Below are 10,000 nucleotides of genomic sequence, written 5' to 3'. Positions count from 1 at the left end.
TATGGAAAGAAAAAGGGTAACGGAAATGCGGTACACGGAATGTATAAAAGATTCTCATTTAACCGAAGCCCACGGCAACGGCACAACCGCGGGAGGTGGATTCTGACAATGCCGTTGGATCCAGCGAATAGATTTGCTCGACCGCCGTGCGCGGCATTTATATATATGCGCGCGCGCGCACACATCTATAAGATAGGATAGAAACCAGAGGAAGATAGTCAGTGGGAACGAGAACAGAAACGAGAGAGAGAGAGAGAGAGATAAACGAAAAGGTAAAACGACAACCCCGATTTTACCGAGCACCCCCTCGACGATCCAACCAACTCGTCTTTTCCTTTACACACATAGACATATACACACACCATGCACACTCTCTGTCTGTCTTTCTGTCTGTCCGTCTGTCTGTCTGTCTGCCTCTCTCTCTCTCTCTCTCTCTCTCTCTCTCTCTTTCTCTCTGTCTTTCTGCCTAGAAACGAGTGAACTCGCATTCATAATTTTCTCCACGTGTGGGAACGCTCGGATGGGTATCTAACCATCGTAGTCCCTGGAGCAGTTGACTGCCGCTTGGAATTCGAGATCGGAATTGCTCGTTGTACGTTGTGTCAATATACCAGGAGCAACGCACTCATCCATCTATCTATCTATCTCTATTTCTATCTATCTCTCTCTCTCTCTCTCTCTATTTTTCGTTCCATCTATCTCGCTATGTTTCTTTTTCTCTATCTATAGTTATCTATAGCTTTCGGTTCTGTACCCACATTGGTGGGACGATTCGAGGGAATAGAAAAATCGAAGGTACGAATGAAACACGATGGAGAAAGAGAGGGTGATCAGGAAGTGAGACGAGGGATGGTGGGTGAGGGGAAGGGTGAGTGAGTGAGTTGGAATGAATGAGAAGAATAGAATACACATACACGTAGGCATTTCTTCTCTCTCTCTTTCTCTCTTTCTCTTTTGGTGGGAGGAAACACGAATCGACCGTTTGTCGTCGGTCACTGGCCATCAGAGAAAATACGAAGAACGTTCGAGAAAAATAGGCAAAGTCCCGGCGTCACCCTACGCACAACCAAAACGTACACAGATGTGTGCGAATCTCTATTTCTCTCTCTCTCTCTCTCTCTCTAACATGCTGCACCACCAACATGTGGTAAAGCTCGTTGACAAGCCTCCGTGTAAATCCCCATTTGCATAATTAGTGCGTGTCGCTTGCACCACTATAAGAGAGAGAGAGTAGTATACCGACCATCCACTAGTAAACCTTTCCCCCCCCCCTCTCCTCCTTTCCCCTTAAACCCGCGTCCTCTCCTTTCCCCACCCTACACCCCCTTTTCTGGTTTACGCCGCACGATATTCTCCTGTCTAAGAGAAAGCCGATTTCGGTGGTTTCCCCTGAACGAAAGTGCTTAACTGCAGTCGCACCAAGTTGGACAGGCCTCTAGGAACTTACCTAACCATAGCAATTTCTACGTTCCAACGTCGTCCAATGTAACCGTCGACCCTTGACCAATTTTCCACGAGTAGGCACCTATAATTGTTGCAACACCACCATCCCATCCATTCGGACTATTCCTCCTAATCGAAATCTCGATTATTTTCTATTACATTCGAGAGATCCTAATATCTTTTATCTTTTAATAGAATTCATTTGATTATTTTTTTCTTTTTATGATTTATTATTATGATTTATTATTGTATTAATATGAATTTTTACAGAAATAGGATACTGCGTTTGTGATTTTTATTCAACGACATAATTCACATTTTTTAATCTTTTAATTTACTAATATTTTTTATCTTTGAAAAAATTCAATAGTAAGAGAGAGAGAGAGAGAGAAAGAAAAAAAAAGGGAGAGTGTTCTATATTTTATTATTTATTTCGATAAATATAAATTTCTCACCTCTAGGTGTCGGTATGAATTTTTTTCCCCTTTGTATTTATACTACACGAACAGCTTTGGTCTATGGTGGTTGCTATTTACGGTAAATGTTGCTTCGTTCACAAGTTACGAGATCTCGTTGCTCGAAAGAATCAGCTGATCGTTCACACGATTGTTCTTCTATCTTTATCTTTCCCCCCCTCTCTCTCTCTCTCTCTTTCTTTCTTACTTTTGTTATAGCTTTTCAAAGTTATGACTATTTTCGTACTATGTTTACTCTCCTTCATCTTTTCTTTCTCTCTCTCTCTCTCTCTTTCTTTTTGGAAACTGAAATTCAAACAGTTCGCATGAAAATTTATTGTATAGTTTTCCAAAATATCGCATTCGCGATCGAAGGAGAACTATAGTAAGCCCCCTTTGCACCTGCGACAAATCGCATTTTTATTTATCAATAAACTCGATCGGCTTTGATAACAAAAAGAAAAAGAAAAAGAAAAAAAAAAAGAAAAAGGGAAAGAAATAATTGACCGCGAAGATATTTTTTTCTCTTAAATCACATTCGCGAGTGTGTGTGTGTGTGTGTGTGTGTGTGTGTGTGTATGGTTGTTCGATTAATGAAAAAATATCGTCATTTTATATGGGGGATTAAAGGAGAGATTGAACAAAAATATCGCGTTACTTTTAAACTTTGCTTTTCTCCCCCGTTCGACCAGGGAGAAGTGAGGAGCGGGGGCGGGGGCGGGGGGKGATTCCTTTCTTTTTGTTTCGTTTCGTTTCGTGTCGTTTTTCTTTTTTTTTTGTTTTCTTTCTTTCTTTTTTTTCCCCCGTTCCAGCCCCAAACAATATTTGCAGTTTAGAATTGGTGCAATGGTCCTACGTCGTCTCTATAGTTTTTATTTCCATCTCGTTCGTCTCTTTTCGCATTCCCCCCTTCATCGTTTGCACACAATCTATACAGTGTGTGTATATGTATATGTATATATATATACCGATATAGAACACTGGCGAGCATTATTCACTTATTGATTTACTGGGAAGCATTACATAAACTAGAGAAAATCTCGTCCATGTCATATTTCTATAATGGATTTAATAACCGACTTAAAAACTGTGTTTTATATCGTTACCATCGATTTTTCGTTAAAACTGTAAGCCTCCATCGCGTTTTCTTTATTATCAGAAAATATTTGATTAAAAAATATGACATCGTAAATAAAAAATAACAACAACAACAACAAAACCCCCTTTCCCATATAACTTTCACAGTTAGAACGATACCTGTAAACCATTTTTTCTCATGCTCCCCCCCCCTCCCTTCCTCCTCCTCGTTGTTCAAGTCAGTAATAAATTATTAAAGGAATGTTATAATAAAATATAAAGCTCATAATTCATTTAGATATGGTCTAATTTGATTATTTAGAAAATAAAGTGATTATTACAGTATGAGAAAATAAATATTTTTATAATGAATAAAAAATGAATTTATCATATTGATCGATCGATTTATCAATATATATGTATATTTTAAATTCAATGTGAATAAATAAATCATGAACAATTAATCACGAATAATTGGTATATTATCTGTAATATAATAGTTCGTGTCGAATGAATACACGGTGATTTCCATTATGCATTTATAACATCGAAGAAATTTAAATAAACTTTTTCATAACGATAAAGTGAAAAAGTGAGGATACTCGTCGGGACAAAGAAATATAATATAAAATAACACATTAAACGATAAAAATGGAAATTCATAAATATTGTAACATAAAAATGTATATGTATTTATATTATATAATATAATGCAAATACATTATTTCGCTTGTGTGAATACAATGGTAAAAAATTTCTCTCTCGTGTCACACAGTAATCTAAAAATAACAAATCAATTAAACAAAAGATTTCTTACGATAGAAAATAAAAGATACGACGATACTTTTTATCGAAGAAAAATAAAAAAAAAATCAACAATAAAAAAGAAAATATACATTTTAAGATTTTTCATAGGAAAACGATTAGGTGTCACGAAAAGGGGGGGGGGAGGTAGGAGAGCGGAGCAACAACAGGTGTTACCTTGTTAAAAAGTAAAGATTATATATCACCGACAATAAGTACCCAATGGTGAAGTATGTTCGACGTTTTATCGTCCTTTCTGGTCTGCTATTAACTTCCATTTTCGACTGACCACACTAGAAGAAGAATGTTAGGCAATAAGTTTAACTTATCGACGATTCCAATCGCGTAGCATCGTTTCCAACATTTTCGACGTACATATATCGAGGTTCAATCATTATCGGCACATTTATCAAATACCTAACTCTCGTAGCTAGTGTAGCACCCAACTCTACGGGATGGGGGTGGGTGAGGGGTTGGTTAGACTGTTTCCTCTCTCTCTCTCTCTTTTCTTTTTTCTCTTTTCTCTCGAGGGAAAAGAACGATGGAATGAAAGAAAAGCGAAACTCATTGAAACTCTGCTGTGTTCCTTTGGTAACGTTAAGAAATGGATTCTAAAGCATACCCGATCGAATTTTCCAATTCCCATGGTGTAAGTGAACGAAATTTTCTCTTTAAAATTCAAATCTCTTATATTATATACGATTTCTTTTTTTTATATTATATCGAAAGTAAGAAACGAAGTTGAGACATATATAAAGAGGAGGTAGAAATAAGTGAGGAATTGAAATAAAGGGAAAGGGAATGAGAAGAGAGGAAAATAAAAAATGGAAAGTTGGAAGTGGTGAATGGTAAAGGTTGAAGTGAAGGGGGGAGGAGAAGGGAGGAAGTTAAAGACGCAATAACGAGAGAGTGCAGAGTGCATAATAAATCGTAACAATAAATCGTAAATTCCCTTTTTGAGTAAAAGAATACTATGGGGAATCTCATAGAAATTGCGGTTAACTGTAATTGCGTGACGATTAATGGTAGAGTGGCTTGAAACAACGAAGTAAGGTGCAATTAAAAGAGAATTCGGATATGGTGACGAAAAAGAAAAAACCTGAATCTTTCTCTATCTCTCTCTCTCTCTCTCTCTCTCTCTCTCTCTCTCTCTTTTTCATTGTGAACGATCCTCTCCTAGTTTGTAAAATCGTCAAAGGAAACGATTCGTCCAGTTGCTGTAATCCTTTTTTTCTCTCTCTTTTTTCTGTTTTCCTTTTCCTTTGCCTTTTTTTTTTTTTTATTCTTCTTCTTCTTTTTCTTTTTTATTAGCAACAAAAAAAAAATATTAGAAACAGTTGGTGTTGTTGTTTTAATATTCCAGCATAATGGTACTATGTGTTTGTCAGGTTTAACCCGTGTATCATTAATAACGTACGTATCTTTATGAATTTGTTACGCGTAGCTTTGTAACAATGTAATTAAATAAACTATTTGTTCGGTGTGTAAAGTAAATATATTAGAGTAGTTGCCTAATTTCTGTCCAAGAGATGTCCGGTCAAAGTGATGTATGTAATGCACGTGGGGGAGTAGGAGGGATAGACAGGGGGTGGGGGGAGTTGGATATGGGTATGGGTGGACTACAAATTTCGTTTGTATCGCGGAATTGCGAAAACTAGTTTGTTCATTTAATGATGACAGTTTATAATAATAATAATAATATTAATAATAATAATAATAGTGGATAATGCGAAACCAATAAATTGTTAATTAAATAAATTCTTAACCAAATATCATTTTATAAAATGAAAAATCTGACATAAATGATGATAACCGTGGAACGATCCTGATATTATTCTCTGTAGAATTGCGTATCGTTATAATTTTCTCTCCCGGGTTAGTATCTACGTAATTAATTAGCGCGATATTGTACGTTTCGTTTAAAATGATACTTTAAGCTCAACGTTGACGAGCTAGCGGAGGAAAAAAAAAAAAAAAGAAGAAAAAAAAAAAAGAGAGGAAGGGAGAAAGACAGACAGAAAGAAAGAATGAGAGAGAGAGAGAGAGAGAGAGAGAGAGAAATGAGGGGATAGAAAATGGGAGAGAGAGAGAGAAAAAAAAATAATAATGAAAGAATTTTCGTACGGTCGATAGATATACCCGCACCCCGTACCCCGCACCACATCGCACCTGCGCCAAATCGTTCTTTTTATTTAACTTGCATTATAATATTTTACGTTCTCTCGGATAGGATGCGACGTGGATACGGTAACCACCGTGCGATGATTTACATAGGCACACGCAATTGTAAACTGCGCGGAGTTATTCGAAAAATATAAACCATAGTTACGTTTCCGCGCTCGGAGCTATTATAATTTTACCGGGGAAAATTCTGACAAATTGCATTACCGCTCGAGTCTACCTCGAAAATGCATAACCACCATCACCGCGCGTTTCTCTATCGCTTTGTGTTGCCTATGTATTTGAGAGTTGAAATAAAAAAAAAAAGAAAAAACCGAGAGAGAGAGAGAAAGAGAGAAATGAAGAAAAGAGACCAACAAAAAAATATTCCCCTAGATGTATATGAAACAGAACTTGAAAAGCCATAAAGAACGAAGGCGTAAAAACGTGTAAGTCTTATGAACAATAGAAGTGTAATAAAAATCTGCATTCGGTGGAATAACCGAACTCCTTTCAGAACTTACGAAGAGTTAATAAAAAGCTTGCGTTGGCCAGTAACCTGCCAGTTCTTCTCTCAACTAATAGTTTCATCTCTCTCTCTCTCTCTTTCTCTCTCTCTTCCCATTCCATCCTTTTTCCCATTCTTTCTTAGACTTCTTTCTACTTAAGAATTATAAGTCCGTTAAGAATCTTACCTACCTAACGTACTCTGAATTTACATCCTTTTCTATTTCATAAATCTTTCGGTACTATCTTTCTTTCTGTCTCTCTCTCTCTCCACTCTCTTTTCTATTTCTACCATAAGATGATTTGGGAGAATCGAAGATTCGATGAAACTCGAAAGAACAATGGCAACTTGATTTCTCATCGAAAGAAGAGATATTTGTGTTCATTCTTTCTTTCTATTTATTTTCTGTTCCTTTTCTTTCCTTTTTTTTTTTTTTCTCAAACCCATATCAGGTTTGTGCTTCTAAACGGTCGAATGCAGTAGAACCAGCAAACCGGCACCAACATCAGCAGCAACGTTCGAGGCCGATGCGCTCCTTCATTCGCAAGCAAGCACCTTCTATCCAATTAACGATTGACCGCAACAACCGTGAACCACGGACAGTGCCAAGAGTACGAAGAATGGCCTCGAGCTTTCGAGAAAAGTAATGAGAATTAAAGACTAATTGCTAGACCTGACCTCATTCGTAGCTGACTCTTCCGTTAAATGACTCCCCTTTTTTCCTAATGATTTTTATTTGCTATTCGTTCAGTAAGAATAAAGCGTTCCTCACCCTCCCCCCCTCCACTCTCCCACATCCTCCTATGCACCCACCCACCCACCTATTATTCTTTCACGTTTCTTTCAAACAGTTTATATTCTTCCAAATTAAAAAAAACAAATACAGAATATATTTAACACTCGATCTACAAATTTATTTATTCAATTAAACAGATACACACACACACACACACACACACTTACGATTAATTATCTATATAGCAAGAGAGGGAGAGAGAGAAAGTGCGAGAGTGTAATCCAATGACACGAGCAATCGATACTAACGTAAACCTCGGCAGGATCAAGCAATTAATCGACACTTATACCTACTTAATCCGCTTTTATGCAAGCGATCTAAAAGATAGATCGACGTAAATTTCCATCTTACGATAGGAAAATTAATCTAAGGTAAATCCTTAGTAGTAATAGTACTAGTAATAGTAACGGAAATAGGGTTGAATAATAATAATTGCAATTGTAGTTATTGTAAGACGATTCTAAACAGAAATCATTAGAAAATACTAATCCTACAATATATAGTTAGAAACTTAAAGTTTTAGTTTAAAGTAAAATATATATATATATACATATACCATATAGAAAATTAGAAAGGATAGTTTTTAACCTTTATACCATAATTACCTCCAAGTTAATCCCAAGTAAGATAAGAAGAAGAAGAAGAAGAAGAAGAACCATAAGTTTCCGTGATTATCGAATAAAAAAGGGGTCGGATTTAACAGGTAACACCGAGTGGTATTAATTAACGGCTTCTAAGCGTGTAAACGCATAACTCAGCTATTCGAGTAACACCCATGTTATTCCAAGACTTCTTAATATAACTGTGCGCATACTTTGAGAAAAAGAGATAGAGAGTGAGAGAAGTGTGTGCGTGTGTATATGCGTGTATGTATACATACACACATATATATATATATTTGTAAATACACCGGCATAGTTCGCAATACGCGATACCAAGCTTCTTCTTCTTCTTCCTCTTCTTCTTCTTCTTAAGCGCGTAATATAAGCTGCTCGAGTTATCGAAGTTGTTACCTAATTTCAGCAAGACTCTAGGCGCGTACAGCTGCATCGGATCAGTTACCAGCAACGGCCTTTTCTACCTATAAGTTAAAGCAAGCTAGCTAGCTAGCTAGCTATGTAGTTGTAGCAACCAAGCGAACATACCTTGCCGAACATACACAGCTCGCGAAAAGAGATCCCATGGAGTGTTGCGATATAAATTTCGCTTTAGAGACCGTTATAAAGTAGACTGCGTGGTGGTTACTTCGTTATCACGCCAAGATTGCACACGCCCCCTAACGCTGCGCCCTTTATCCTTTGCGTTTCTTCTTCTTGTTTTTTTTTTTTGTTTTTTTCATCCCCCTATCTATCCTTTAACTATTCTTTATCCCTTTTTCTTTTTTTACTCATTGTTACTTCTTTTCTTTTTTCCCTCATCATCATCGCAACCTTCCTTCTCATTCTCTCATTCTTTCTCTCTCTCTCTCTCTCTCTCTCTCTCTCTCTATTTATCTATCTATCTATCTATCTCTATCTTTCTCTTTCAGTTTGCTTTTGATCTTTTCCGTTTCTTCGCTTTTCTATTTTATTATCCTCCGTGCGAAGGTCGTTTTATAATACACCTTGCTAACACACCACCACCATCACCACCACCATCATCATCACGGTTAGAACACGATGTAATTCTCCTTCTTTCTCTCTCTCTCTCTCTCTCTCTCTTTCTCTCCCATTCTTTTTCCATCTTCTTGCCTCTCATTCCCCACTCATATGCGGGTAGAAACTTATAAAAATGCATGTAGCAGATAATTCAAAGTTGAGAGGCAATTTTGTGTGGCGAACCATTTCGTAGAATCTTTTTTATCGATCGACGCAACGTTACGGAGTCGGGTTCTACGATTCTCATTACCGTCAAGCTAAACTCCTCCTCTACTGATCATCGTCTTTCCTTTTTTCCCTACCCTTCTCTCTCTCTCTCTCTCTCTCACTGTTATTCTCTCTTATTCAGTCTCTTTCCATATCTATCCATCTCCCTCTCTTATTTCCCTCACTTGTGCGATATTACAACGGAACAAGGAACGAACGTATAACGCAACGAGAGTTCTGTAGGAACGACGGGCGTTTCCTTTCCCCTCCCCCTGCCACCCCCTATTTTCCTCTGCTTCCCTCAGCCAACCCACCCCACATTAATTAGGGGAAAACACGAGACCAAACCGCGCGACATTCTCGGCTTTTCCGGCTTTGTTGAGCGATGATCACTGCGAACATCCTCACGGCCCTGAGGCGTCAACCGCAAGAAACGTCTTGCCACTTCGCTTCACCTCAGTTTTCCTTCTTCTGTGACCGACAGCTAAGAGACCTACATGGAAGTGAGATGGAAATAGAGAGAGAGAGAGAGAGAGAGAGAGAAAGAGAGAGTGATCAAGATAGAGAAGATAGAAACAAAGAGATATATATATTTACACGTGTACTTATCTTACAACAGCAGTAAAGATAAAACTAAAGTTCAACGTTACATTTCTAATAGTACTGTTCATTTGAAAACATACAAAACGTAGAAATTCATCATTGACTTTGTTAGATATTATTATTGCATTTGGAAATTAAATTGGAAAATCAAGCAATTCGATATAACAAATTTATTGCAAGTAGTATGATGCAATGGTAATCATATCGCTTTGCCACATCGATTAAGCTCAATTTTAATTCTTCAGTGATCATTGGCAAAGAGAACAGTGCACGAAAAGTTAAATAGGTAATAGTCAGATAGAATGATCAT

The sequence above is a fragment of the Polistes canadensis genome, unplaced genomic scaffold (assembly GCF_001313835.1).
Source record: "Polistes canadensis isolate GaletaPanama2010 unplaced genomic scaffold, ASM131383v1 scaffold_71, whole genome shotgun sequence".
Taxonomy (NCBI): Eukaryota; Metazoa; Arthropoda; class Insecta; order Hymenoptera; family Vespidae; genus Polistes; species Polistes canadensis.
Note: the sequence above shows the minus strand (reverse complement) of the source record.